The sequence below is a fragment of the Danio rerio genome, chromosome 19 (genome assembly GCF_049306965.1).
Source record: "Danio rerio strain Tuebingen ecotype United States chromosome 19, GRCz12tu, whole genome shotgun sequence".
In the NCBI taxonomy this organism is placed as follows: domain Eukaryota; kingdom Metazoa; phylum Chordata; class Actinopteri; order Cypriniformes; family Danionidae; genus Danio; species Danio rerio.
The window spans coordinates 35,205,371-35,232,082 of record NC_133194.1 but is presented as its reverse complement, the minus strand read 5'-3'; the positions used below and the strand labels follow the sequence as shown (position 1 = coordinate 35,232,082).

The window sequence follows — 26,712 nt, the reverse complement described above, 5'->3', positions numbered from 1 at the left end:
ACAACTGCTTATTTGTTAATACATTTCACCTCTTCATATGTTTCCATCAAGGAACAGTTTCTGGAGGAAAGTAATGGGAGTTAATATCAGTGGGAGTTATAGGATTGGCGGACAAGAGTGGCACTTTTGAACTCTTCCCCTGATTGGCTCACATCAAGTTTTGCCCACATTTGCATTATTTATTGTGGGATTGTTTCCGTGGTCTGGATATGAATGCTATCTACACCAGGGTAAGCATACAGTAGCAGCACATCCTGGATCAGCAAACGTGCAAAGCCAGCATGAGCTGACTAATTCAAACCACACTTACTCTGTTATCCTGGCTTTCTTAATTCTACTTTTGTGCAATACCCCTCAACCCTCTGCTACAATTAGACTGTCTGAGGGACAAAATAGAAACTGATGAACAGTAACTGATGAAGACCATAGACTGATGTTATACAATTAATTTCAGACAGTTCAATATCACAGTTTAATGTACATTTTGATGTTTGACACTTTGCAGACTTGGTAGATTCATAATTAGGGCTGGATGATATGGATGACAAAAAAAATAAAATAAAAATTCACATCTCTGTATTTTTTTTTGCCCGAATTGCTATATACAGTATACATCGAGGAGGAAAACTCTGTATATGTTGTCTTTTATATTGTTTACATGTTGCCCATTATTTACCACTCAAACAATGTTTATATAGAGTGTTATTTTTAGGGCGGTGCAGTATCGCTTCGCTGTTCCCTTACAGCAAGATGGTCGCTGGTTCAAGCCTCAGCTGGGTCAGTCGGCATTTCTGTGTGAAGTTTGCATGTTCTCCCTGTGTAAGCTAAATTGTATTTAGTGTATGTGTGTGAATGAGAGTGTATGGGTGTTTCCCAGGAATGGGTTGCAGCTGGACAGGCATCCGCTGTGTAAAACATGAATCTGAATGAGGTGGTCTTGGCTTGATTGAAATGAACTCTGGGGCCGATCGATTGTAGTGAAAAATGGTACGATCTGAGCCCGACTATATCACACTGTATTATAGATATTTAATAGGCAATTTATAGGGCTAAATGAAGAGAGAATAATGAGTAGGGCGGGATGTCATTCCTACTGATAAATGTGCGTTTCATGTAAATTTCGAAAGTGAAAACATGCTAACTATTAACAAGAGCTGTTTATCTGAAAATTGACCGAACTGCATTAGTTTATCTGTTAGTTCTCTCTATAATGTAAAGCCTATAATGCATAAGCCATCTGCTATGTATATTCTTACCTCTGATCTATAGTGATGATGTCTGTGGGTGTCAACATTCAAAATTAAAATGCAGCTTTTAGCTTATAATGTCTTATTGCTCATCGTCATGAATTAAAATAAGGACGCATAACAGCTGAGCAGGACTCTGCAAAATAAACCCTGAAACTCTGACCAATGTGAGAAGAGTTTACTCGCGCATGACTTGTTTTAGCTATTTTGGTCTGTTTAGAAACTTTGCCGTGTGAAAGCGAATCACACCAGGAACAACATTGAAACGATTAAAATCCCTGTTTCAGAACAATTGATTCGATTCACAGCTGTGAAAGCACCCTGAGACAAAAAGAAAATGAATGAATGAATGGTATTCTTAATAACATGGCATTCTAACATTGTAACAGCACAGTTGCCTATAAAAGCAAAACAAGCAATACAATATAAAACTACTTTATTGTGCAATGAGGAAGTAGGTTATTTTGCTAATTTTCTTTGATTCATTTGCTGCAAATGACTAGAATAGACATAATAAATCGGAGTAAATGGTAAAACTGCTTGTGATAAAAATCTGTGTTTATGACAATTAGAATAGAAGTGAATGAGACTGGAGGTCGCTATGTGAAAAATAGGTGGGAATTACATTCCCATTGTTGGCGCGCATGCGCATGGCAGTGGGTCACTTAAGTTACTAAATTTAAGTGGAACTGGCATGACAAAGTGTCATCAGCAAAACAAAAAATATTTCCATGACCTCCTCACACATACAGATGGAGTTTGTATCTGTGAAATGTAAGTTACACACTGAGGAAAACACCGCATCTGAAACACAGTCTGTCAGCAGCACATGTGTCTCTTCTGCTGCTTCAAATTATGTGTGTAAAGTTATCTTAATAGTTGTTTTAAAGCCCTTTAATAAAGCATGGCTTTTGGATAAATTGGATTGCAGCAGCTTACTTTTATGGAGCCAGATCAGTCTCGAAAATAATACATTTACAAAATAAAAACTCTATCCACAACACAATTCACATTTACAAAATCCAATTCATAAGTTCAAACATGATTCAAAAACATGCAAATTAATTTTTCAAAAAACGATTTACAAATATGCAAATCCAATTCGTAATTTCAAAACACAATTTAAAAATATGCAAATCCAATTCGCAAATAATAAAAAACTATTAAAAAAAGCAAATCTAATTTGTAAGTTAAACAAATTATTAAAAAAATACACAAATTCAATTAATAAATTAAAAACTGATTCAAAAATATGCAAATCCAATTCCTAAATTAAAAAAAAAACTATTAAAAAATATCCAAATCAAATTCTTAAGTAAAAAAACTCATTCAAAAATATGCAAACCCTATTTGTATATTCAAAAAACTATTAAAAATGTGCAAATCCAATTCATTAATAAAAAATACACACATACAATTAAAAAATAAAATGAAGAACTGATTTAAAATATGCAAATCCAATAAAAAAAAACTATTTAAAAATATGCAAATTCAAGTCGTAAATTCAAAAACTGATTAAAAATATGCACATCCAATTTCTAAATTCAAAAAACAATAAAAAATATGCAAATACAATTTGTAAATAAAAAAACTAATAAAAATATGCTAATCCAATTTGTTAATTAAAAAATGTGTTAAAAATACACAAATCCAATTAATTTGTCGAAAATATTTATGATTTTCACTTATGAATTCATGAATTGTGTTCACAGATGTACAAATTAGATTTTGTAAATGTGAATTGTTCAGTGAATGTATACATTTAATTTTTTTAAATGTATTATTTTTGAGACTGATCTGGCTCCATACACTGTTATTTTTCAGATGAATTCATTGCAAACTATTGTATGCCAATACAAAACAGCATTGCCTCGTACCATATCATTTATTTAAAACAGATAACGCCCATCCTTTATTCACAAACACAGATGAAAGACAATGTCAGATAAAGCATAATAATGGGACTTTTAAATGAACAAGGGTACATTATAAACACTTTGCCCTCAAATTATGTTTGATAATGCTCACAGAAACTACATTCAGGCTGTAAATTGATTGTGGTGCTAAAACTAGTTTGGCTGCTTGTGGAAAACTGTCTTGTTATACACTAAGGAAGAGAAATTCATAACACTTTCACTTCCTTCCTGAAGTTGTTTCATTGTGCACTGACTTGATAAGGTCTCACATGATGAGTCGAGGGCAAGTTTGTGGTTTTTGATACACTAGTTTTGTCAGAGCCACATAAAAGTTGCATTTTGTGTTCAAATAATGAGTGTTTTTTTAGAACAATCTTTAGTCAACATGCACACAAATCCAAACAAACCAGATACTTTAGACAGCTGCTCTGTTATGACATTTGCCAGGCTAAGCTAATTAGAGCTGCTGTAAAAAGAAAGCGCACAATGCAAGGATAATAGCCTTTTTTAGTCACAACAAGATGCGAGTGTGTTTTGGCAGTCTGTGTGTGCTGTGCTTGCACCATTACATCCTGTAGGGTTACGTTGAACCTGCTGTGATATGATGGGTGGTAGATTATGACCGATTTTTTACGAGCTGGTGAGCTGAAGCCATATCTAAACCTGGTGCTGACAGATGGAGAGAAGTGCTGCGAACTCGTATGATCTGCTGCCACAATGCAAGGTCGTCCCCTCCCTCGCTTCAGCTAATCTTGTGGTCTCCACTGCTGATGTGTCTATATGTATTCAGTCTAGTTCTTTAGCAAATATATTCCTCAGGAGGAAAAACATCTTCTCATCAGCACCTAATGTTTAATATCCGGCCTGAAATCGATAGCCTTATGGCCCTTTGATGCTAGCCAATGAATTGGCCTTTGTGGCAATGAGGTAATAGTGAGGTAATTGCCAGACTTTGAACTAATAACAATAATTAGTCCCTATCAGCTGCTGTGGGAATTCATTAGGGAAAATGTGTGAGATTGGACGGGGTCTGGACCTGGGGAGTTAATCATCATTATAATCCACTGACCACACAATTGAGCTTTAAAGGGAATTTGCTGTTGTTTTGCCCTATTCCTAATGGTTTTCTCCATGTGAACATATGCCAGATAAAACAGGTTATATACAGGCAATGTTGTTCAGTGTTCCCAACGTTAGCCAATATTAAAATGTGAATTTAATGCACAGACAATGTTGGGCCAATAAACATAATTATTTAAATATAAGAAATTATAGGGATAATTCACTTCAAAAGAAATAAATTTATTAACATTTACTAACCTTTGACTTCCAAAAAAATTTTGAGCATTTTTTGTTCTGTTAAACAAAAAAAGAAGATATTTTAAAGAATGTTGTGACTGTTGACTTCCATATTATTTGTTTTCCTTACTATGGATGGTTGGTTTCCAACATTTTTTAAAAATATCTTCTTTTATGTTCAACAGAAGAAAAAAGTCAGTTTAAAACAAGTAAAGTATTTAACCCTTATGTACTGTTGGGGATGTTTTCATCCACTCAGGAGGGACTTTAAGTCTAAATTTGGCCATACCCTTTTCTATGTTTCAGCTAGCTAAATGATTTTTGATGACAAATCTTAATTTGAAACATATTTTAAGAAAATTCTTTGAATTTTTTGAAAAACTAAACAATACACTCTGGGCAAATGTACTACCCTTTTGTTATGTTTGGGATGAAAACATCCATTGAAAAAACTGATGTAAAAAGACATCAGATTAATATTTCTTTCTAATTTCTTTGCATAAATCTGTTAATCAGCCTCAGTCCTGATCAAAACTACTAAACGTTTAGATAATTACAGTATTTTAACTATTTAATTGCCAAATTCAAAAATGATGTCACTGATTTTGGTGAAAAAAAACCCACAAAATGACATTATTAATCTGAAAAGTAGCTGTGGATTGGATTTTTAAAATCTTTTATCAAAGTCTTTGACTTTTGAAACAGCATTGCCTTTAATGCATTGTTTTTGATTAACATGTTCTCCCAACTTTACTGTTGGTGGCTGGTTTTGCCCTATTGACTTCCATTATAATCACATTTTTTGATTGCAAAACCATGACACCGTGTAGTCATGCATTTTTGATTGTTGGTGATTTCCCCTGTTGGGAAGAGGTCAGATTTGTCAGTTGTACTGTTGATCATCATTGACACCATAAACTCTTTATATAGGCCTGTGCAAAAAAGCTTAGTTTCTGCATAGTATATGGAGTGTAACAACAAATTAAAGTGTGTGTCTGTGAGAGTGACCTTTATGCGATTTGTGTCTGAGAAAATCAAAATGTGCATCTCAGCTCTCAGAACTACATGGAGTAAATAAAAACAGAGACTGCATTTATGCACCATCGAATGTGGATATAATGGAAGTCAGTGGGGCAAAAACAGCCACCAATAGTAAATTAGGGAGAAAAAATTTAAATCTAACAATGCATCAAAGCCAATGTTGTTGCTAAATCGTTCACATGTCTAAGACTGTGATAAAATGTAAAAAAAAAAAAAAAAAAACAGTCCATAATTACTATTTATATTGAAAATACGTAATTTTGTGTGTTTTTTTTCACCAAATCAGTGATATCATTTGTGAGTTTGGCAATTGAGGAGCTAAAATCCTGAAATTTTCTAAACAATTTAGTAGTTTTAATCAGGACTGAGGTTGATAAACAGATTTATGCGGAACAAATTGAAAAAAATATTTATCTGTTGTATTTTTACAGCAGTTTAATTTAGTGGATGTTTTGATCCCTAACATTACAAAAAGGTAGTACATTTGAACAGTGCACAAGAGTTAAACAATGGCAGGATTGTCATTTTTGAGTGAACAATAACTTTAATTTGAGTCAACACAAAAAAACACTGCTTTTCTTCAAGGCAACTGCTCTTTTTGTCTGTGAAAGTACATGTTTACTTGTGTACGGACAGCAAAATCACAACAAAACCTACAGTAGATGTACAGTACAGGCTACAATACATTTAAAGATATTGTATTCATTATGAAAATACTGAAGTCACAGTGTCCCCCTTTTGAATCTGTATAAATTGTACTGTATTGTTCCCCATAACCATCGTTGTTGTTTTCAAGACAAAGAAATTCATCTTTAAGTGGTCCATGGCAGATGCAAATTAAGGGATTCAATGCCAACATGGATGCACGCAATCCCGGGGCACTCAATCAAGCCGCCGCTGCGCGTAACATCTGGAGATGTTGCTGATAGGCTCAGTTAACTCCTTCTGCCTCATCAGACACGAACAGACTAGGAGAGCTCTTCACAATTAGAGAATTTCATCGCGTGTCACATTTTTATTTCATTTTTACTGCAGAGAAACTAACATTTGAGGACAATCAGTATGTTTACATGGACATCAGAAATTTAATTATTTACAATGTTATGACTAAAGGTGCTCTTTGAATGCTTTTGTAAGGGGTGTGTCTAGTAATAATCGCAGAGGTTTTAAAAAGGATTGAGGTCTTGTTGGGTAATTGGGGCGTGTTTGCTTTAGTGCTTTCAAATATCAACATCATTAGGGAAAATTTGCTTAGTGCACATTTAAAGGAACACTCCTTTTTCGAAAATAAGCTCATTTTACAACTCCCCCACCGATGCTAATGAGTTTGGATAATTTTCCTATTTAAAGCTTGACTTGCTTGTAATCAAGAGACAACATTGCATACTAAGACTGACATAAAATGTGAACTTCCTACTCTGTAAAAAAAAAAAATCATTGACTGCAGCAATATGCCTTACAATTTTAAGTTAAGTTGAGTTTTTATTAATTTTTTGCAGTGTACTGTACCATGTCTGTAGCTGCATTGATATATATGCAGCACCTGAAAATTGTTAAACTATTGTGTATTCTGATTCAAATAGATGTGGTCCAGGATCTGAATGAAAGTAAATATGTTCAGAATCATTTCCAACAAGTAACCTATAAACAAGTGGTCATTGGTTATATTAACAGAATTTAGATGATTTTCAGCCGGTAATATCTCTGCATCTGCTGCATTCATGGTACGGCAGCAAAGTTCCTTGATTGTTACGCCAGAATGAGAAAATAGTTCTTAGCCATCCTACAACTTAGCTACTTTTAATTATTAGTAAATCTGCAGTCACACTAGAGTTTGAGTTGTTTGATTCAAAAAAAAAAAAAAAAATATGGGGAAAATAGTGCAGTATGACCTCAGCTTTAGTCTAATGTTGTACAGAAGAGTCAAGCTTTAAATTGGAAAATGATCAAAACTTTGGGAAGTTTCACAACCTAATTTTGAGAGGAGCACGTGATATGATTGATCACGGCTCGTCTCTCATCTATGATCATTAGCAAGCCAATCAGATCATTCCAAACTTAACATAAATATCCTGTCTAACTTTCCTGTCTCCTTCATCTTTGTTTTTATGAAGAACCCCCATCCACCAAATCTCTCTCCTCCTCTTTTCTGGATTAATCCAGGATTGGACGACACGGCAGCTCAGCTCAGCAAGAACGTCACTGATTTGAGTCCCAGCTGAGTTTACATGTTCTCCCCTGCTTGCAAAGGTTTCCCCGGGGTACTTTGTTTTCCTCACAAAGTCCAAAGACATGCAACATAAGAATGAATTAAATAAGTAAGTGTATTAAAACATAAGTGTAAGTAAAGTATGTGCACAAAACATAAGTGAATTAAATAAAACAATAAGAACAGAACATGGGTGACGCGGTGGCACAGTAGTTAGTGCTGTCGCCTCACAGCAAGAAAGTCGCTGGTTCGTGTCTCGGCTGGGTCAGTTGGCGTTTCTGTGTGTAGTTTGCTTGTTCTCCCTGTGTTCGCGTAGGTTTGCTTCGGGTGCTCCGTTTTCCCCCACAAGTCTAAAGACATGCGGTGCAGGTGAATTGGGTAGACTAAATTGTCCATAGTGTATCAGTGTGTGTGTGAATGTGTGTGTGGATGTTTCCCAGTGATGGGTTGCAACTTGAAGGGCATCCGCTGCGTAAAACATGTGCTGGATAAGTTGGCGGTTCATTCTGTGGTGATCTCAGATTAATAACAATAATAACTACATAAGCCGGAAATAAGGTAATTAAAAATATTTATGTAGTAGATGGTTAATCAGATATAGTCTTAATCGTGCTTATATTAAAATATTGTTGTCCATGTAAATAAACTGAGGGTTAAGCAAGATTTTGACAATATTCAAACAGAAGGTCTGCACAGCATGTTTATCAAGATTGAGTGGGAATCTCTGCAGTACTGATGGTCACAGGGGAGCAGAAAACACTGATCCAGCCACCCACCGCTGCTACAGTACATCCACCCACAGCCTGACCACAAGGTTACGTCAAGGTGTCAGTGATGTATCCCAGTCAAGCTTACTTAGACAGTTCAGTTGTATTTCACAATAAGGTTGCAAATGTTAAATATCAGTGCAAGAAGAGTCATGAGTAATCATTTCTGCTATAGCATAAGTAATAATTTCTCCAGTTATTGATAGTAAATTTATAAATACACTTAATCACTATCATTTGAATTGTAGTGCTTTAATGTTATTATGAACATATGCAATTTCAAATGTACACATACACAAGTAAAAATAGCCAAGAATTTAAATAAATACATAAGTTTTATGGGTCTAATGGTACAGTCTTGCTTTAAAGGGGTAGTCCAGAGTGAATTTTTAAGGCTTGGTTGTGTTTATAACATGTAAGATTTTTCATTTATCTTACTTTGAATACATACAGCTATTCAGCTGTACAGTCATATTTCCTACTTCCTCAGAAAGGCCCTGCCCTCGAGAGGCTCTGATTGGTCAGCTAAAGAGGGGGGGGGGGTTGTCGTGGCGGCACTTCAGATCATTTTGGAAGGGCACTATCTATCCAAGACTAATAAGGGTAGCGCTGCTGAAGATTATTGGTGTTTACAGGGGTTTGTCTGATAAATATGAATTTGTAGCTAAATTGTTAGCGGTGCCAAACAGCATTTCCTGTTGTTTACATTCTTGTTTACGTTCTTATATCATTAACGCTAGAAATTTTGCCTGTCATAGATCAATTTTAACAAATAAAATTTCTTACAGGTTGTGGCTCACAATCCACAGCTTCTTTTATTATTATGGTTGGAACTGCTCCTTCTCTGACGAGTTTTTTTTAGCCGAATCCAGCTCTGAACTGGAAGAGATTCTCGATTCTGTCAGATGCTAGCTACATCTTTTTTTAGAATTCTCTGGAACATAATTAAAATCAAATTGTAAGCACTTCTCAGTGTCGTGTCCTTTGGAAACCCAAATACAGATACAGAAAAAGCTTAGTGAAAAAAGCAGCGTTTGGACGCCATTTTAGCTTTCTCTGCTATAGACTATTTCAATCCGGCGATATCACTGGTTCATAAACATCGCCTGCTTGTCTTAAAACTTTTTCTGAACTGTAACAAGAAGCATTTTGTTCAGTCATAACTAATGTTATAATGATGCTGTCATTATAAAAATTATCAACATGTGGAACTTTCTGGATTCCTGTTTACATCCCTCAGTCTATCCGCTTGTTAAGTGTGTCCAATAGCTATATCAAACTGTATGGGGAGACTCATCAAATCATAATAATAAACAGCGATGTAATACTTTCGAAAATCACAATCACAATATATATAACCATGCCTAATATAACAATTTTAAATAAATTGTTAAAATTTTGGTATTTGTGATGAAGTCCAGAGAGTGATGTGTACACTATGATTTTATATAAAATTCACTTAAATGTTTGAAATGGATAAAAAGTGATCATAAACTAATATTTTCTTAATTCAAATGAGTGGCAGCTTTATCCAGAAACAGTATTCCATACATCACCAACATGTCACCACTTTACAAGCGGATAACATTACAGTGCCTCTGGCCATGCCCCTTCGCTGTGCGTGCTGAATGTGTGTAACCTGAAGCGTTTTCATTAACCTAGATGTATTTATTTTAGTCCCCAAACTTTGTTTGCTGTAGGCTTTGCGTCTCCCTTTGGATTGAACTTTGAGCATATTACATTCAGAAATGTTGTTTATGTTCACACAGCTACATTACACACCAACTAAAGTTTAAAATATGATGCCGTAGTGGACCATTCCCTTAAAAAATAAAAACATATAAAATCTAATAATCTAAAATGTAAATTCTTGTATATATTTAAACTGTAGATGTTGGCTGCATGATTAAATATATAAGTAAAAAAAAAAAATGCATTTCCTTCCACTTAAAAAATGTGAGTTCACTCATGAAGGTGCTGATTATTAAAAAGAGCCCTGTTTAACTGTGGTGGAGCTCCACACAAGTCATGCATGATTTCTCTAATGGTGCGAGTTGGGCTCTGGTTCCTATGGAGACAGTCGTAAGCTGTTTCTAATTTAATAAATACTGTAAAGATGGACCATAGATTGCCCACACCAAGGGACAACTCCATCCTGTTGCCATGGATTCCTCCTGTGGACCACCGAAGCCACGTTCAACACCAGGAAAATAAATTGCTAATAAATTGCATGCTATAAAACATTCTCTGTACTAACATCAGATGTTTAAGCATGCGGCCAAGATGTCAGCATTAACAAATTGAAGTAATTCTTCTCTGCCTCCGTGAGACTCAACATTGATGCTTTGCGGCAAAGAAAAAAATAAATAAAGAAAACCGCTGTTCTTTTTTTAGACCCAGGTAGAAGAATGTGTCTAACTGTTGCTTTTAGTCACAACGGAAATCAATGCCCAGCAGTGTATGAGCTTATCGATTAGATCTGCATGCTTGCTTATGGAGACATTTCAGTAGGGCCGTCGCTAAGGGAGCGGAGCTTTCTACCGATATTTGGCTCCTTCCTCCTTGCTGTCATCTATTCAGGCCTGTCATCCAGAACTGATGGCTCAAGCTGATCAGAGGCGTTTTGGTAGAGCTCGATGGATCCGTCAGGACTCATTCACTTTCGAATTGGGTTGTTGTTCTTGGTCTGTAGGAGTCTAGACATTGATCTGATGAGGAGATCCTTGTGTTACTGCACAAAGCGAGAGCACAAAGAGAGAACTAGATGTGCTCGGCTTAATCGTGTATGTTCCTTCTCTGGTGTAAAATCTGGTGTAAAACCAGTCAAAGCTGGTTTGTTGGAATTAGCTGGTTTCCCAGCTTGGCTAAGCTTTTTGAGGGGGTTTGGGGATTTCTCAGGCAATATATCAGTGAGCATGAAACTACAGTTTAGGTTGGCTAAAATTGCTCAGCAGGGTTGTTAATTCTATTGTTTTCCTTCAACTGTGCAGTAGACTTCTGACACTATACATTTTTTTTGCTGCAATTAATTGCTGAAGGTTTTTCCAACTGCGTACACGCAATCTTGTCATGTCACACAATTATTTCATTCATTTTCTTTTCGGCTTTGTCCCTTTATTAATCAGATACCCTTCTAGCTGCAACCCAGGACTGGAAAACACCCATACACTCACACATTCACACACACACACACACACCTATAATGCATGTCTTTGGACTGTAGGGAGAAAACCTTGCCTTGAAAGGCTTGAACTATTGCATAAAACACTTTTTTTTTTAAACTACACACAGTTCTCTACCTAAAACACAAAAATCTTACAGGAAGCAGCCTGCTGCTTACCTTTTCCAAACACAACCAATCAAACTGCTACACTTATTCACCTGGTCACACACACACACACACACACACACACACACACACACACACACACACACACACACACACACACACACACACACACACACACACAGTAATAGAATTAATTGCCTTAATCTGAATAATAAGACAATAATAAGATTAAGGCTTTACATAAGTTGCTTTTTGAATGTTCCTTTCATAATCCCATTTTACATGTTATAGCACATAATTTGATTAATGTCATTGCGTCACCACGCTATTCACATTTCCTCAGGAGTTTCATGTAATTTCGGGTGTTTCATTTTTAATTTGTCGACTTTACCTGCAGTTTGGCACTTTTACCTTAATTCAGGAACATTTCATGCATGCCCCCCTTGACAAATGAGATACTGGATGCTACTATGAACAGCTGGAAGAGCAGCAATGTTTAATGTTTTAATTGTTTTAATGGAAGTTAGATCGCATGCTGAATGGAAGAAAAAAAACCTCTGTATAATATGATGCAGTTGTCTGTGGTCTGCACTGACTCGGTAGGTGCAGAGAGTGTCAAACAGCCGTGTGTGTGTTTGGGTGTTAGACTATCCTGTTGCAAAACGTGGCGAAATGTCCTATCATGACTGTAATAGTTCAATTAAGGTGTTTACATGTCTGTACTGCGCTTCAATTATGCGACTAAAATCAGCATACTCCACATTTCTTAATTCGATTTCTCTTAAGTTTGATTATGACCTTAATCTGATTAAATTAATCCAAAATTGCTGTTTACATAGTAGACTCTTAATCAGAGTATTGTCTTAATCGCATTAAAATCAAATTATTGGTGTCCATGTAAACATACTCCAATATTTACCTTTTCTAAATCCCATAGAAGAATTCTTCTCAGACTGTGTATGATCACCAAACCTATGCCTTCATGGTGCTTCTCCAGGCAATGGATTTAGAACAACAGTGAGTACATTTACATGGACACAAATAATTTATTTTAATACAATTAAGACAATACTCTGATAAAGAGTTTACCATGTAAACAGCGGTTAATTTAATTTAATCTCTGCACCTACCGAGTCAAGGTCCAAAGCATTGTGAAATGCAGAGTTTTTTTTTCCTATACCATGTGTGGTATCAAATTCTATTAAAATAACTCATCCAGCAGTTCATATTCGCATCCGATACCTCGTTTGTCATGGGGGCATCCAGGAAATGGTCTAGAATGAAAGTGAAAGTGCCGAACTGCAGTTAAAGTCGACAAATTAAAAATTAAACACCCAAAATTACATGAAACACCAGAGGAAATGTGAATGTGAACAGGATCATGAAAGGAACATTTAAATAGCAACTCATGTAAACACCTTAATTATATTATTATCTTATTCAGAGGCAAATAATAGCTGATAAGGCAAATAATTAGATTACTAATGTCCTTATAAACGTAATCCCTGTTTACATGGTTTATGTAAACAGTTACCAAAAGGCATGTTTGCCATTTGGGCCAGATACTTCATTCTGGCATGTATTTATGGTATTTTGAATGCAGTGTTACATTTTGAAGGAGGTGTGTGGCATTTTCCAATTTGTGTGTGCAGTTTTGAACTTTGTGTAGAGTTTCAAAAAAGGTGGTTGTTTTGAAAAGCGTGTAAGCAGTTGGAAAAAACTGTACCAAAATTTACTTGAAGTATACTGATGAGAAGTCTATAGTTTCCCCAACATTTCTCCCTGATCTGGATACATTTGTTCAAAATCATGCATTTGTAAAAGGTGGCTATTATTTTTGATTAATAGATTAATTTAAATACCATTTTAAATGTTTATACTGCTTTGTGACTCTCTGGGTATTTGTTCTGACTAATTGACTGGCTTGTTACAAAAAAACTAGTTGAACGTTCATGCTCGTGAACCTGGTTTGTTTTTTGCATTATTTTTGCTGTAGGTTCTGCATTTACTATTGCATTTTTTTATTGCAGTTTTACAGTAATTTTCAAGGCCTTTAAAAAGAAGATAGTTTGAAATATGCTGAAGAATGTTGGTGTTTCCTAAGCAGTAGGACCCATCAAATATAATGAATTAAAAGAATCTGAGGTTGCGAACTTGTGAGTGAACAAGTTGGTTGGCCTGGTTAAAATGCTAGTGAAATGTCTCATGTTGGAAAAATTGGATTTATGAGTTGAATTTACATGAATGTTGCAATAATTACGAGTCGGAAAGCTCTCAACTTTTAAGAGTTTTTGGCTTGTCATTGAGAAAACTAGTCACATGGAATGGATGTTGAATCTGTATTGATGATAAATATTTAGAAATCAAATGTCATTTACTGATATTTTGGCCCCAGATGCCATTGCTAGTGTCAACAGCACATTTGTTTATTTACAGAAAAGGTCATTCTGGCAATTACTGAAAACTCTGGAAAAAAAAAAAAACAGTCGCAAAATAACAGTTTTTCATATTTTGTGATTCATGGCTTTAGAAAAATCCGAAGTTGAATGGAATAATCCCACAAAGCAACTTATAATTGACTTTTGCTTGAAATGTAGAATTATATTTAAAAAAAGCAATGCAGAGATTACATCTTATTTGGAGATTACAACAATGTGGTGTCAAATTATTGGAGTCAAAATATTTTGGAGGTGGTATATAAGAAATGATTCAAAGTGAAGTTTATTTTTAAACTAATTTTGAGAGGATTGCGTGCTTGTGATTGACCACCGCTGGTCCTGCATTAACTAACACATGATTCACCAATCAGATGATTCCTAACTCTATATAACCAGAGTTTCTTACTTTAGTTATTTTCTCCTTGAAGAATTCCACTCCTGCTCCTCCGCCTTTCTCTTTATAAGGTGGCATGGTGGCCCAGTGGTTAGCACTGTTGCCTCACAGAAAGAATGTCACTGGTTCAAATCCTTAACAGGTCAGTTGATGTTTCTGTTTGAAGTTTACATGTTCACCCTGTGCTCGTGTGGGTTTTCTCCTACAGACCAAAAACGTATGTCGTCATTGATTTTATCACTTTAAAATAGCACTATAGGTGAGCTCTTATCCAGCAGTATATCAGCTCTAAATAGGGGTGAGTTCTCGAGACCTACCTGAGCTCAAACTCCCCTCTCTCGCCCTGCAAACGGGAGGGAGCCCTGGGCTCGAGGATCTTATGAGATCAGGGCTCTCTCCTGGGACAGCACGCCAAACTCGCTTTATAATCAATCATCAGCTAAATTTAACTCTTGAAAATGTTGTGAGAACCAACTGTTGCCTCTTAAAGAACAGCAAAAACTGTGTCGAGTAGTTTAAATTGCCAGTGCAATTGTAGGTAAACCACAACGACAACTAAATGAAGTGTATCTAATGAGAATTACACCAAAAAAACATGTCATTAATAAAAATAGTTCCCATCCCTTAAATATAAAATTTCAATTTTTGCTATCAAAAAGACTTTTAGGTAATGTCAAGTAAAAAATTTTTGGCCTCAAAATTTTTTTTTTGCCTCAAAAATTTGGCCTCAAAAAATTTTTTGTAACCTCAAGTAAAAAAATTTTTGTGCCAATGTGATTTGTGCCAACTGCGATTAGAATTTTACACACTGGGTGTCAAGTTTGAATAGGGTTAATTGAGTTTTCAATGTGATTTATGCAATGATATTATTAAATTATTATTAATTTATGTGATTTATGCAATGATATTAAGCGATTTATGGGAAGATTTATTGTGGACAATAAAGAAACTCAAATCCAAAGAAAGTCAAAGAATCCATAAATAAATGGAAAACATCTGTGAATCACAAAATATGAACATTTTTACAGTGTACCCAGCAGGCACAGGACGTCAACATGACGCCAGATTGAGGTTGTACAATGCCGTGGAAACGTTGCATTTTGGGTGGAAATGTACATCTGGTTGATGTCAGAACCCAGCATCAGACCAACATCAGTGTCCAATGTTGGATTTTAGTCGCTTTCCAATGCAACCTAAGAACAACCAAATATCAACGTCTAAAGATGTTATACAGGTAGCTTGACATTGCGTGGATGTTACCACTTAGATGTCTATTGCTATACCTGACGAATACATATCAGAATTTGACATTAATATGATGTTGGTTTAAGTTAGTGGCACAGTGGCTCGAAGTCAGATTTTGGTCACTTTCCAACAAAACGTAAAATCAACCAAATATTAACGTCATTTGACATCATTATTAGACATCAAAATAAAGTTTTTCTTAGACGCTGGCTAGACATTGAATTTTGGTCACCTGACATCCCTACCTAAATTTAACCTAATATTAACATCCCATGTCTTTGTGTGCCTGCTGGGTAGCATTAGTGTTTGAAAAATACTTCTGGTATTCAAAATCTTAAACAAAAAAACAAACAAAAAAAGAATAAAAAACCAAGCCGTCTCTTCAGCCTCATGAAGGAGGGGAGCTGATAGACTCCGACTGCCTCCAGATGTGCGCCTGTCCTCCAACAGTTATATTGATGGCCTAATTTTAGTGGCTTTTTATTAGAACCGAAATGTGCTGTAAAGGTCACTTGTTCACCTCCCAGTGACATTTTAACTGTTGAGTCACACTTCTCCCTATGTGTGAAATGCTTGTTCTCGGAAATCAGGGTTATTTGATGTCTCTGTCAGTTTGATACTGGACAACAGGCGTCCCCCCTGACGTTGTTGATCTCCACTCCCTGTCAGGCTGCACCGCTAGCCTCAAATGGCTGCGTTCGTCTCTCTCTGTGACTTTATCAGACAGTAATGTAATAACAGGGACCCGGGGTGCACAGACACGACACATCTCCTCTGAGGTCACGCAGATTATGCACCTTAAGCCAGGCATCATTTAGAATCTTATCACTGAGTCATTAGGCAACGATATAACACTCTATGTTTTTCAGTCAGCTTCTTTGTGCTTCTGATGGTAAAAGCAAAACCAACAATTATATATCTACAAGGCCAAATCAGAAAAATCATGGAAAACGCAAATAAAAAAGAAGAGATTTCTAAATTTACACATATTCCAATTTTGGTTCTTGCAACACATAAAAAAAACAGAACAGTAAAGCATTTACCACTCTATCGTGTTTCCATTTCTTTTTCTACCGCCTAAAAAAATTTTAGGGACTGAAGACACCAAGTGATGACGTGATTCCGGTGTATTTTTGTCCCATTCTTACTGCAAAAAAATCTTAAGGTCGGCAATATTATGTAGTCTTCGTTGTGAAATGTTTTAAAATGCACCACACATTCTCTACTGGAGAAAGGTCGGGATTGCAGGCAGGCCAGTCAGGTACCTGTATTCTCTCGTTCTACAGCCAGGACTCTGTAATATGTGCAGAATGTGGTTTTGCATTGCCTTGTTGAAATTTGCATGAGCATCCCTGGAAAAGAAGGCAGCATATTGTGCTCCAAAATCTCTATGTACTTTTGAGCATTAATGGTGCCTTCACAGAAGTCCAAGTTACATTTGCCAAGGGCACTGACACAACCCCAGAACCATGACAGGCCCTGTCTTTTTGACTGGTTGCTGGTAATAGTCTGCATGATCCTTTTCTTCTGTGGTCTGGAGCCCACGGCGTCCATTTCTCCCCTATAAAATACCCGAAATACTGATTTATCTGACCACAGTACACGTTTCCACTGTGTGGTGGTTCGTTCAATGCCTCCAAGCTCAGAGAAGTTAATGGCGCTTCTGGACACTGTTAACATAGGGCTTCCTTTTGGCACAGTACAGTTTTAACTGGCATTTGTGGATGTAACTACGTATTGTGGTACTTAAAGTTTTGCCAAAGTAGTCCTTAGCCCATATGGTGATATCGCTAGATGAATGACGATTCTTGATGCAGTAGGACTGGAGGTCACGATTGTTGAGCTTAGGTTTGCACCCTTGTCCTTTACACATTGAAATTCCTCCAGATTCATTGAGTCATTTAATTTTGTTATGCACTGTCGAAGGTGAAATAATTATTGAATAATAATTTCCTTACGTACTTGTTGTGAAACTGGTAATCCTCGGCCCATCTTTGCTCCTAAAGGACTAGACTTTTCTTGGATGCTGTTTTTGTACCAAATCCTAATTACAATCACCTGCTGACATCACCTGTTTCAAATCACATAATTATTTAATCAATTTACCTGATTTTTAGCCCTAAATTGCTCCTGCCCCCACTTTTTTTGGAATGTGTTGCAGGTCTGAATGACAGGACAGGATGTATATTTACAAATGAAATGAAGCTGACCAGACAAAACATGAAATGTTTGTATGTATATATTGTGTTCAAATTGTCTGCAATGACACACAAGTTACTACTTTCCTTTTTTTATTTGTGTTTTCCATACTGTCCCAACTTACACTGTAAAAAAGCTGGGTTCCACACAAACAATTTGTGTTGTGACAACATGAAGGAATTAAGCTTAATTGTTTTTACAAATTTAAGTGGATTGAACATAAAACAATTAACCCCCCCACCACCAAAATAAAAATAAAAATAAATCAAGCAATTATTTTAAATGAGTAGTTTGAGCTATGTAAAATAAAGCCCAATAGAAATTATTCATTCTTTGCTTCAGAACGTGTGGTCGGATAAATCCCTTATATCAGCTATTTACAAATAACACTAATAAAAGAGTAAGAAATGCTGAAGTTTACTCTGCCTTACCTCATGTAAGGTGGAGTAAGGAAAAGGAGCAGGAACTTATTGTAATATATGCGCAAGTTAAATGTTCGCATTACACTGCATATATGGATTCCCAGCCTCATTACTACTGCAGGCAATGGTGATACACTTTCTCCTCAGCCTAACATTAAAAGGTTTGAATTAATAGCAGTGTTAAAACATAAAACATATATTATATATATATATATAATTATATATAATTAATAATATATTTATTATTAACTCAATATATAATCTTGTTGACACGATGGTTCAGTGGTTAGCATTGTTGCCTTACAGCAAGAAAGTTGCTAAATCGAGCCCCGGCTGAGTCAATTGGCATTTCTGTGTCAAGTTTGCATATTCTCCCCGTGTTCGTGTGGGTTTTCTCTGGGTGCTTCGGTTTCCCTCACAGTCCAAAGACATGCGATTACCAGGCAATTGGGCAAGTTAAATTGTCCACAGTACATGTGTGTGAATGTGAGAATGTATGTGTGTATCCCAGTACTTAGTTGCTACTGGAAGGGCATCCGCTGTGTAAAACATATGTTGGATTTGTTGGCGGTTCATTCTACTGTGGCGACTCCTAATGAATAAAGGGACTAAGTTAAAGGAAAATGAATGAATGAATATATAATCTTCAGAAATGTGTTATTGGGTAACTATTTCATCATGTTTGATCTACAGACTGTTGATTTGAAGAGCTGCTTATTGGTCGAGCTTTTAATAAGCATGTTTAAAATGCATGTGCTGGACGTTGAGTTCTTAATAAAAAAATATTTATATTTACATATATGTTTAAACGGATAGTTAATCTTATAATTTAAATTTTCTGACCATTTGCTCACCTTCAAATGATTCCAGAACTATTTCTGAATTTATATTCAGTTAAACACAAAACAAGATATTTCTGTAGTAGGAAAAACACATACTATGGAAGTCAGTGGTCACAGGTTTCCGGCTTCCTTCAAAATATCTTCTTTTGTGTTCAACAGAAGAAAACAAAAGACAAACGGGTTTAAACCAAACTAAGTAAAGAGTTAATGGCTACTGAATTTTCAGTTTTAGTGTAATGCAGCAACATAGGCTCATTCTGAAAATGTAGCCCTATATAGTTTTTTGAAAAATTGTGAATTATGTAGCCAGAAGCATGTATGGCTGCTTTTCATCTTTAAAACTAATGCCAAAGGGTGGTATAACTTCATTCCATTTCATGCTAGCAACTTTCCTGTTGTTATCAGTTTGTCTAGTGGCTCGCAGTATATGTGAACTTGAGACGCTGAGAGGAGTTGACTGTGACAACGGGCTTCGGGTGCGGTGAAGAACGATTGCAAAAAGTGGGTAAGACAAAACAGAAGCCAAAAAATAAAATCAACAAGTAAATAACAGGGTGAGAATGTGGTAAAATCTGAAAATGTGGTAAAAATCAGGCGAGGGCTTTTCTTTTTTTGAATTGCTCTTCAAAACACTGTCGGTTAGGTTTAGGGAAGAGGGAGGGTGGTTTATCAGTCAGTTGGTCAGTCAGTCAGGTGACAGCAGGTTCTGGTGGATTTATGCATGAACAACAGGCATGAATGGTACTCGCAAGAGAATTTTGAGATCTCAAAAAGCATACACAGCGGCCTCTGGTGGATTCGTCCCTTGGTGGGACGTATTTGGCAGTCTCCAAATGTATATATGGCTACATTTTCAGACTGAGCCTATTGCAGCCATCCTTTTAACAATGTTTTGAATGAAAAATATTACTTAAAAATGAAACAAATAGTAAACTGAAATGAAAGACAAATTAATAATTGAATTTGGATGACATAGTACTGCTTGAAAACGTTTTGATATGCTGATGGTGATATAAACATTAGATTATCAACAATGCTGAAAGCAACTGTTCTGCTTGCTATTTTTTGTGGGATACAATTTTGTCAGGATTCGTTGAAGAATGCACAGTTTTGTTTTGATAGAAACATTATAAAAGTCTTCATTGTCACTTTTGCATAAAAGGATTCTTTTATTTAAAGTGATTACATTTAAAAAGACGTTTCAAAAATGAAAACTTAATTAATAGCAATAAATCACTGAATAATGTGGGTATCTAAAATAACTTTTTGGAAAACTAAAAGCCACAAATTAAATTTTAATTTCACCTATATTTTAAGGCGAGCTGTTGACTTGCACTTCATTACACATGAATGTTTACTACACTGACTCAGGCATTTTGTTTGTAGATTGATCCCGCAGTAAGGTAAAGTATATATTCTTCTTTTCACAAGATAAAGCATTGCCGTAAATTAATTGGTCCCCCAGACTAAACATCCGTCAAGCAGCAACTGAACAGATTTTTGCCCAATTGGAATTAGTCTGAGAGTCAGTCAGTCTCCATGGGGGAGAACCTTTCCTCTTCTCACCATGGCAACCCACTTGTGCACTGGGCCGCTTTCAGATCATATGGTTGCGCATTGACAGAATCTGTTCAGTTGGCCCTTCTGGAAAAGTGCGCATTAACAGTACATAATTCAGTGCAAATAATATTGTGTCTGTTCCTCATGAGGGATTCCAATAAAATATGTCAATAGCTTTACATCAGAAGCCTCCCCGCTAACCCAAACAGCACCAGCTCCTGAAGCGAGTCAGAAATAGAGACTTTAATTTAGGGCAATACTTGGGTTGGGTATAGGGAAGGAGGAGGTTGGGTCAGTTGATTGGTCAGTCAGTCTGTGATTTAGTTGACAGAGGCCTCTGGTGGATTGATGCGAAAAGAGCAGGTGCGGGTGTCATTTGCGAGAGATATTTGAGATCTCTAAAACCATACACAGAGGCCTCTGGTGGATTTGCAAAAACAAAAACTGCAACAAAAAAAAATTCTCCTGGGATGTATTTGGCGCTCTCCAGATATGTAAATAGGGGTACATAATCAGAATGAGCCTGGATTGTGTGAGAATTTGAAACCAAATTTTTGAACTGAAAGATTACTGAACTATAAAACTAACAATATTTAAAATTCCGTATAATTGTTAGGTAAGAAATAGGTTAATTTTTTTCTATTATTGGTGTAGAAAGACATTGATAGAAAGAAAAAGCAAAGCACACAATGGAATAAACTCGGACTTTGGTAGACTTGAAAAAAAGTAGAATGACTGAAATTTTACTTTCTTGTAAAATTTACTTTAAAAGAGACCAAACATTGACTTAAAAATCACAATTATTTACAAAGAAAAATCAAGGTATAAAATCAATAAAACTGGGAATTTGAAATTTCTTCCTTGTAAAATGTACTCAAAAAACCCAAATGTTGTTTTACCAATATTGATTTTTTTTTAACAATAACTTATTTAATTTTTAAAGACATACCATTTTTATCTGCTTTGTTGAACCCAAATCTTTGCAATAGTTTAACTTTTTTTTAAATTATTCAATAAATAACCAAATATATTTTGTAATAAACAACTGCCTGTTGTTCAAGATCAAACTTATTCATTTTAGAAAAAAAAAAGTCTGATTTCCACCCCTATGGGCTGACTAATATGCTTAACTGTGATTAACTACAAAAAAAAAAAAAAAAAAGATTTGATACATTGTATAAATGATATTTTATCATAATATGTTCTTCTTCTTCTTATTTTTTTTATAAATAAAGAAGCATTTTCAAACTTTCAGTAATCCCAGTAATCTTTTAGCATCAATATTGCATTTGTGTGCATCTGCAATAGTCACATCGCAGGATATGCAATCCTGAGTTGGGTTTATTGTTGATCAGAAGCCATAGTTTTGCCTTTAAAGTGGAAGTCTGCCTTTATCCACCTTCAACTGTATGAACATTTCAAGCGTGCATCTGTATCTTTACACTGTAAAACCCAACAGTCAACTTTATCAAATGAAATGAGTGTAGTTAACTCAAAATTTACTAGAAGTTAATTCTACTCATTTGAAAAGAGTTTTGAACTCAGTGTTGAAAATAATGAGTTAATTAAATACCTCATTACTTCAACTTAAGTGGAGTAAGTTCACAGTACTCATGTAGATTATTGTTTTTTTTTTTTTAACTCATATGTTTTGTTGTAATCGGTTTCCTCAAATGGTTTGAGCTAACTTATTGTGTTTTACAGTATCAGTTGGTTTGAGTTCTCTTCATTTATTGGGTTTTACTGTTCTCAAATTGCTTCATTTACTCAAATGGATTAAGTTCACAGTACTCATTAGGATTATTTTTTGAACTTAAATGGTTTGTTGTGATCGGTTTGCTCAAAGGATTTTAGTTACCTTAACTTTTTGGGTTTGATGATGATGCGGTGTTCTTTTACATTTAATTTTTCCAATTTCTGTTCCTGAATATTGTTTGACAAAAACATAAGGCAACAATACATGTAATTTTGTTTATTCAATCCCCTATTGCAATCAGTCTGAATTGATGAACACTTTCCAAATAGATTTATTCAAAGCATCTGATGAACCTGTATTATTATCGCACTATTTATCGCAGAAACACAAAATACCGCAATGTCAGATTGTTCCAATATTGTGCAGACCTATTCTGTGTTTATCATTTGTCAAATATAAGCTCACATCTCCAACAAGCACCGTTCGAGATTCATTCTTATGCGCTTTTAATCAGTGATGGCATTATATTAGATTTAAAAGTGATATTGCTCTTAAATGAAATTCAAACCCCAATTCACTTCCACATGTTGCGTTTTAGTGTGTGCTAGATGTCCACTGCCTGAATGCCTCTGCAAATGCTCCTTCACTCCAGGGACCAGTTGTCTGCTCTCATCTGTTAGCGGCCCTGCTGCTATTTTTAGGCCAGACCAATAACCAAATCTACAGCGCCTGATGAGCTGTATCTTCAGACCAATGAGTAGCCCTGGGTGACAAGGCTTTCCAATAGAAGCCATGTCATCACTATTCACTGATGTTTTATTGAGAATCCCCATAATATGAGGGGAAAAACCGAGAGAAAATCCTCATGCGCAAATTAAACCTTCCCAACTTTGTTGCCATGGAAGCTCAATCCTTTTGGCGAAGCCTCTCATTCTTCAATCTCCATTTAATTAAGGCTCCTGAGCTGCCAAAGGCTGTTCGGCATACGACTTTGCGTACATCAGCTCTGTCAAATCATGTTTGTTTTGACTCTTGCTGCGTGGCCGGCAAACTTATGGAACATCATAAATCCTCGGCTGCTGGCAATGCTGGGAATTTCTGAGCTTCTGAGTGTTTTCATATATTCTTGTCTCCTTTGAGGGTCTCGGATGCAATGGAAATTCATAAAAATGGCGTGTGAAGCCACATGTATACTCATTGCAGATAGAAAACCTTTGCCTTTCAATAGATTTTTATGAATTTTGACATTTTCCATTCACGACAATAAATCAATCTCTCACTTTGGCACTGAAGCCATCTTATATCTCACACAGTGTCACACTATATCTCATAACTGCAATGTTCTAGTTTATATTTGCAATTTAATTTTACACAATCCCATCCTTAGATCTCAAATCTCTCTCCGACTAAAACTTTTTTCTTTAACACTTTACTTGAAGGGGTGTTCATACGACTATTAATGCCAATAAGATTTTAAGTGTCATGTGCTACTCAAGTTCATTCTGATTATATACCTCTATAAACATTTCAGTAGTGCACCATATACATCCCAGAAGCCACTTTTTTGCAGTTTTTGTTTTCGAGAATCTGCCAGAGGTCGCTGTGTATGATTTTTGAGAACCTCAAATTTCTCTTGCGGGTGCCATTCATGCCTTCATCATCAGAGGCCGCTGTCAACTGACTGACTGACCGATTCCACCACCAACCACGTTCCCTAAACCCAACCAATAGTGTTTTAAAAAGCACTGATTTACCAGCGTCCACCCACTTCCCTAAACCCAACTCACAGTGTTTTCAAAAGTAATCCAGAAAAAGAAAAGCCATTGTGGGCAGCCTGATTTTTACCATGTTTTCAGATTTTACCACATGCTCACACTGCTATTTAAAAGAAAATTTTATTTTTTGGCTTTTGCTTATGTCTTACCCGCTTCTGGAACCATTCTTCACTGGACTCAAACCCTGTCGAAGTGGTCAACTCCTCTCTGCATCTCAAATTCTCTCATGTACGTGACGAGCCACTGTACATAGTTGCAACATAGGGTCATTCTGAAAACGTACCCCTATATACATTTCTGGAGATCGCAAATTATGTAGCCAAAGGAACGTATGGCTGCATTTCGTCTTTAAATGAATGATATGGTGTGATATGACGCTGTTCCTTTTTGCGATTACCAGCTGACTACTTACGTAGCTTTCCTACTGTTACCAGTTTGTCCAGTGGCTCGCTACATACATAGTTTAAGACACAGAGAGGAGTTGCCCGTAATAACGGGGTTCAAGTTCGCTGAAGAGTGCTTCCAGAAAGGATGTCAGCCAAAAGCCAAAAAATAAAGTAAACAAGTCTTAAAACGGGGGCTTTTCACTGTCAGTTGGGTTAAGGAAAGTGGGTGGGTGCTGGTCAATTGGTGCTTTTGAAAAGACTATCGGTCGAGTTTAGGGAAAGAGGGTGCTGAGGGATTGGTCAGTCAGTAAGTCAGTCGACAGCAGCCTCTAGTAGATTTAGACAAGAAGAGCAGGCAAAAATGACTCTCGTAAGAGAAATTTGAGATCTCAAAAACGTTAAAAACGTTATATGTCAGGTTATTTAATTAATTTCCTTTGGATTTTCTTTATTTCACCGCTGCAAAATGAACCACCAACTATTCCAGCATATGTTTCACATAGCGGATGCCCTTCAAGCCACAACCCAGTATTGTGAAACACCCATACACTCTCATTCACACACACACTCATACACTACGGCCAATTTAGCTTACTTAACTCACCTATAGCACATGTCTTTGGACTGTGGAGGAAACTGGAGGACTCGGAGGAAACCCACGCAAACACGGAAAGAACATGCAAACTCCACACAAAAAAGCCAACAGGCCCAGCCAAGACTCGAACCATTGACCTTTTTGCTGTGAGGCAACAGTGTTTTTTGTTTTAATTAATTAATTATTTTTTTTGTTTTGAAAAAAAAAAATCAACCCAGGCTCATTCCGAAAACAGTATATATATATATATATATATATATATATAGCATCAAATTTGTCCCAGGAGGTTTTTTTTGTTTTTTTTTGTTTTTGCAAATCCACCGGAGGTGACTGTGTATGCTTTTTGAGATCTCAAATTTCTTTCACGAGTGCCATTCGCTCCTGCTGTTCTCGCGTAAATCCACCAGAGGACCCACTGTCCTCTTTCCCTAAACCCAACCTATAGTGTATTCAAAAGCACCGATTGACCCACCCACTTCCCTAGACCCAACCTACAGTTTTAAAAAACAATCCAGAAAAAGAAAAGCCCTTATCTGATTTTTACCACCTTTTCAGATTTTACTACATTCTCATTCTGTTATTTACTTGTTAATTAAATTTTTTGGCTTCTGTTTTTGTCTTACCCTCTTTCTAGAACCATTCTTGCTGGACTTGAACCCTGTCATCATGGTCAACTTCTCTCTGCGTCTCAAGTCTGTCAAAATACATGGCAAGCTACTGGACAAGCTGGTAACAGTGGGAAAGTTGTCCTTACAGAGGTAAGCGTTCAGCTGGTAAGCACAAAAAGGAACTGCGTCACACCGCCCTGTAGCGTTCGTTTCAAAAATTAAATGCAGCCTTGCATAGCTCTGGCTACATAATTCCCGATCCCCAGAAATGTATATAGGGGTACATTTTTAAAATGAGCCTATGTTGAAAAAAAATACTTCCTCGATACAATGGCAGAGATTAGCTAAGTAACGATAATCTGTCAAATATAATTCAATACACATGCAAATTCAGCCTCATTAATGCAGGGAGAGCAGAACGGAAACATTTGACCTTGCTGCATAAAAATAAGGTTCAGAATCCACTAGCATGACGCTAATTCAGACTGGGGTGTCCCGGTTTTTGTCCTGGTAATTAAGACAGTCACAAAGAGGCTAATTAGGGCAATCCACATTAATTAAAATCGCTCCCATGTGAAGCTGGTCTCAAATTGGACTTAAATGGAAGGACTGCTGCAAATGTGCTGGATGTTTACATAAGAGCCAAGGCTGAGCTCTGGTTCTTTGATCGTGAGCTTCTTAAACAGAAGGTCTTGGAGCACATATTGCTCAGCACTACAGGGAATAGTGTATGTGGTTTGATTTCAAATCCCCTTTCATTCTTCCTTTAATTATTTATCACCGA

The 26,712-nt window shown here is 36.2% G+C and overlaps 1 long non-coding RNA gene across 1 annotated transcript in view; it reads left to right on the top strand.

Annotated features, from left to right (window-relative positions):
* The window catches only part of LOC141379137 (uncharacterized), a 29,969-nt gene extending 3,891 nt beyond the window's left edge, over window positions 1-26,078 (top strand). The window contains exons 2-3 of the long non-coding RNA XR_012395139.1: window positions 7,618-7,821; window positions 25,955-26,078. This is a non-coding gene — a long non-coding RNA (uncharacterized lncRNA). The remainder of the gene's footprint in view (window positions 1-7,617; window positions 7,822-25,954) is intronic.
* Window positions 26,079-26,712: the final 634 nt, after the last annotated feature.